This window comes from Brassica oleracea, chromosome C6 (assembly GCF_000695525.1).
Source record: "Brassica oleracea var. oleracea cultivar TO1000 chromosome C6, BOL, whole genome shotgun sequence".
In the NCBI taxonomy this organism is placed as follows: Eukaryota; Viridiplantae; Streptophyta; class Magnoliopsida; order Brassicales; family Brassicaceae; genus Brassica; species Brassica oleracea.
Window position 1 is genome coordinate 21,028,095 of NC_027753.1, and position 5,342 is coordinate 21,033,436.

Here is a 5,342-nt window from a genome sequence, read left to right on the forward strand (position 1 = left end):
TTAAGAAGTAAGAATTATATTATTATGATAGTTATATATGATACCAAGAAGAACAATATCGAGAATACTCCAACGAGTCTGGAAGTCAGAGGATGCTCTCTGAACTCGTGTAGGTTGTGTAGGAGTCTTCTTATTAACAACCAGTACCAAAACTAAGTTTTTAAGAAACTATATATATACTGAAACAAGTGTTTTTAAAACCGAACAGATCCAGTGGTCAGACCAGGTTTGACCATGAACCGGTCATGTAGCCGGGTTGGATCTTATAATTGGTTTGATCATGAACCGGTCAAATAGTCATATTGGATCTCAAAGTTATTAAACTTAATGCAAATTATTAAAATTATCAAAAATCTATAAACCAACTATTTGAACAAAAAATAGCTTAGATTTATAATATTTTTTATTTAGTATTTTTTATATTTTATTTATGAATTATATTTACTAATTTTAGTTTTAAATTTCTATATCTAAAAAATGTTGAACCAGATTATTGAATCAAATTTTTCCTGGCTGAACCATATTGAACTGCGATCTAAATTAATATCCGGTTTAGTTTTATTGTCTGGTTTTAAGAACATTGACCAAAACTTTTAAGGCAGGTAGTATACTAGTGTGGTGAATATTTCCGGTCTTTCACCAGCAATTCATACTATTACATCAAAATGGGTCTAAAGGCCCAAATATGCGTTGTTCTTAGACTCAAAACAGCCAAGAGCATTGCTTGCTCTTTTCATCTTTTACCTTTTTTAACGGTGCATACAAATTAAAATTACCGAGATTCGCTGCAAAAGTGCAAATAGAGTTTAGATAGACATCAATCTTTGTTGACAAAAGAATGTACAACAAACAATACTTTATGTTTCTATCTATGAAAGATTTACTTCATATGTATATAATAATATCGTGTTATCATCGTCTTTTGTGTCCTTTTATGACTATCCTCGAGTTTTATTATTTTCTCAAAACATATTTTATCTTAAGCTTGACAAAATAAAGTAAAAGACTTTACATGTAATTTTGACAAGTGGTGATTCTATTATTTGGTAGATTACTAAAATAGTGGATATTTTAAAGAAGTAAGGATGAAAATTGAGTTTTTTTTTCTCAACTTCAACTTTATATTAACCAAAGAGTAGTACATGATTTCAACCGCAAGGATTCAACCACATTTACAAACAAAGTGATTTAATATCACCCAGGAATACATAGATGGATCCTACGCTACCCGATCTTCTACTTTGTTGTAATTCTACCCGATGAGAACAAGTTCCCTCCACGACCCGAAGAGAACTGTCTCTTAAACCCGTACAATTAGACCATACAAGTGAACGAAACATGAAACCAAGCTTAACTAAACCTTATCGGGATTAAACATTAACACCAAGCATTGGTCTCCAAAACATTAGAATGCAGCACTCGGACCAGTACGTCAACACCAAACGGTGCATCTCCCGACTCGATTCAGTATCATTGATTTCGGTTTCTCACTTCTTAGCCAGAAAAACGGCATATAACCGTACTGAAAGGCGGATTTAACGAGAGCAGGACATGGTGGGAACAGCATCTCCTAGCTTCAAATGGCGTGAAGCCCTACCACCGGACATAAACACAGAGAAGCCCTACCACCGGACATAAACACAGAGTCGCCGCCGGTGCTGGGAAATAAGGCCCCACCGTGTACTCCCGCTAGACTCCCTGGAAGAAAATTGAGTTTTTGTACCATCAGTTTTGTAATGTCATCCTTTTTGAAGTGGTATGAGTACTTTTATTTTATTTATTTAATTTAATTTTTTTGCTTGAATTTGTATTTGCAAGTATTTATATATCTATATATATAAAAGAGTGTTTTGCTCTCTCCTTGGTGAAGAGTGTTTTGCTCTTTTCTGGTGAAGCCACGTCACTTAGTCGATGGCTGTGAACGCTACACCTATCATCTTCATAAAACGCACAGTTTCATTTAAGTTAGGATACAGTTAATTTTGGGCTTTCGTGTCGGCTTATGCTTTATGAATGGTATCTAATTTTGTCTGTTCACTTTGAATTAGGGTTAGCCGTCATCTTCTATCTCTGCGATGAATGAGCTAGAGCAACAATGGAGATCAAATCAAGTCAGCCGAAACGTCCCATTAATGATACTCATCTAACACCAAGGCAGTTTTCTTTACCTATAAAAGGGTAAGTCTTCTACTCTTGAACATCATCGTAACATTTTGTGATTCTACAGAAAACAAAGAAAATTTTCAATCATGGCTAACTCATCGGTTCTTCTTGGTTATTTGAAGACTGGTGACTGCTCTTACACCGTCCATGTGCGGTTGCTCCGATTCTGGGAAGCTGATTCTTGGTGATTTGAATATTTTATTATCTCATGCTCATAGTATTTTTTTTTTCCAGCAACCACCTTCGTAAGGATGATCTATTTTATATAGATTTAGATCTTCATTGAACCTATTTTTGTTTTTTTCAATGTTGTTTGATAAAGATCTCTTTCACATTTGTTACAGTCAACCGTCATGCCAGCCACCATGAATGTTCACCGGCTAGCCACTTACAGAGACCGTCTCCAGGCTGGTTCACCGGTGCAACCAGAACTTCAGGCTTTCAGACTTGCTTCTGACAGTCCGGTACATTGATATAACCAATCTAGATGTGCTAAACGAACCAGATTCTCACATTCCTGAAGAACGTTTCGGTGATCACGATTCGCTTCTTGGCCCAGACAACACCAACACACATCTTCTAGGTACAGCTTCTTAAAGACTGTTTATGACAGACTTATCATTGAAACAGAATAAAAAAAGATGTTATTAATCTCTCAGACGTTATTACTGAGCTCACTGCTATGAGAAGTACGGTGAGTGACATTCCTCAAGTAAAAGAGCGAGTTATGGCGACTATGTAGATCGACAGGTACTCTCCTATATTTGAATCTAGTCAAAATTTCATAAATTATCTAATTTCCTTTTGCATATATGTTGACCTTTTTATGATATGCCTTCCTTTTCACACACATATCATTGTCACTTTCAGTCTGTTTGACTCACAAGCGATCTCTTTTCACAAGAAACTTGAAGGTTGTTGTTGCAAGTAGCATAAACCCAAAGATGGTAGGAGGTATATTTGTGTCTAGAGTTAAAAACACATGCATACTGTCACTTATACTAATTTTAAAGTTTAGTGCTTACGTGTGAGGATCCTAATATTCTTAAAACACACATGGAATATTTTTCTGCAGGACGTTTGTCACACGTGTTTTTCGACAAGGAAACTGATGCAGAAGCTAGACATGTCTCTTTCATTTAAAGTGAGGCACTTGCAATTCCATTTTTTCTGAGAATAATTTTGCAAGAGTTTTTTTCTTGGTGCACTGTATTAATAGGTCTTATATTTGTGGTTTTAGGATCAGTCAAAACAGAACACATTCAGATCTCGATTATTAATCTATAGTACATGAAGAAGTTTCAGGTAGATATTTATTTCCCTATGTCATCTAATCTTATTCATGTTCAAAGTATGAAGGCTGTCTCATGAACGGAGATGATGGTTGTGTCATCCTTTAGCACGTTAAACATGACAGACATGATCTTTTGAAGAGAGAAATAGATGTGTATCTGCTGCAGTTGTACGGCTACTGAGATAGGACACAAGAGGATGAATACAAAATAGAGATCTGCAGTACTTTGATGAACTAGAAGCTAGAAATGATGTGTAGCCTTCTCCCAAACTGGAAACATCAACAAACTACCTTGGTCTAAATATAAAAAGTCTTAACAGCAAGTAGGGTCTAATCATATTTACTAATATATAAGCCCATATGTAGAAAAATAATACGAGTGTACACAATGATTTGGTCTATGTGTTATTGTATATAGTATTCTAGACTACGATTCTTCTTTAATCTTCTTCTCTGAATATTCTTCTACTCAAGTCATTAGAAAATTACCAGTTACAGTACTACTTTGGAAAAAATTGTTTCAGTTAATAACACTTGGTACATCAATTGATATAGCTTGCACAGAGTAAGTTTACGGCAACTTGCGAACCACCGAGTTCGTATATTGAATCAAAAGAATTTTTCGACACTACTTCCAATGGGTTTGGATACAACAATACAATGAATTGTATCCTAAAGACTTGCCCATATCTAAGTACCGTTGGTCGAAGGTTTATATGCTTATCAAAGTCTGCATATTATGATTTTAAACTAATTATTGTTTTGAATCTACTTTATAACTTTATATTATAGTAATAGACTATAATAGATAATTAATTTCATAATAATATACTTTTAAAAATTCCTGTTCAAAATAGCTATTCAGTGAATCAGTGTTACATGATCCAAAAATATAGCTTGCAATATATCTATTGAAAAAAATAATATTATGAAAATAAAATAACAATATTTCATAAAAAAATTACTAATAAAAAATATGGTAAATTTTTAAGGAGATGATAAACTAATTATATATATAATAAAACCAATGTACAAAAATCATATTCAAAAGGTAATCAAATAAATATAAAACAACAACCAATTATACTCTAAAACTAATAATAATATTTTTTAATAATCTTAATCAGTTTGGATGATATGGTTTAATTGAAAAAGTTTTAATAAAATATGTATATTCTTATATAATCAATTTTAGAAACAAAATTAAAATTATCATATTATCTACAACAGTAGGTTTAGAAATGTATAAAAAGAAAAAAGGTAAAATAATTACATTAATGAAATTTTTTTATTAATTTATAAATTCTTTTATTTTTAATAAAAAAACAAAAACAAATAGTAAAGATTAACATTATTTTAGTTTAAAGCAAACCAAATATTCTCACACGTATATTAAAATATAATCTACTTTTTAGTTATTTTTCATTTGCTTACCCGTTAGTAGGACGGGTTTAACCCTACTATTATATAAAATAAATCAACTCTAGAGTACTATAATTTCCCATGAAACACATCAAATTCCTTCTCCAGTTATTAAAAAGTCATTTAAAAGCAATACAAATTAATACTAAAGGTTAACATTTATTTCTTATTGGATTCTTAAATGTCAAAAAAAAATGGTATGGATAAAAAAATTGAACAAATAGAAACATATGCAAATTTCTTAAAAAACATCCTTATAAATTTACTATTAAGTAGGAGTACCACTACAAGAAAACAGCGGCATACTGAGGGAAAAAATCGTCGGTATGTCGTCGGAATAACGCTATTCCGACGACATACCGACGAAAAAAGTCCTCGGAAATAACTCCTCGGAAATTCATCTTTCCTCGGAAATCCCTCGGAAATTTCCGACGGAATTCCGAGGAAATGAATTTCCTCGGAA

The 5,342-nt window shown here is 32.6% G+C and overlaps 1 long non-coding RNA gene across 3 annotated transcripts; it reads left to right on the forward strand.

Moving 5' to 3' along the window:
- The first annotated feature begins 2,026 nt into the window (after positions 1-2,026).
- On the forward strand, positions 2,027-3,917 carry LOC106299360. 3 transcript variants are annotated; one of them, XR_001261762.1, is made up of 8 exons: positions 2,027-2,178; positions 2,286-2,347; positions 2,508-2,746; positions 2,823-2,913; positions 3,034-3,117; positions 3,239-3,307; positions 3,404-3,468; positions 3,564-3,917. It is a non-coding gene; the product is annotated as an uncharacterized LOC106299360 (long non-coding RNA). The 3 variants fall into 3 exon arrangements; XR_001261761.1 differs by having other exon boundaries at positions 2,286-2,746; XR_001261763.1 differs by lacking the exon at positions 2,027-2,178 and having other exon boundaries at positions 2,213-2,408.
- The last annotated feature ends 1,425 nt before the right edge of the window (positions 3,918-5,342 follow it).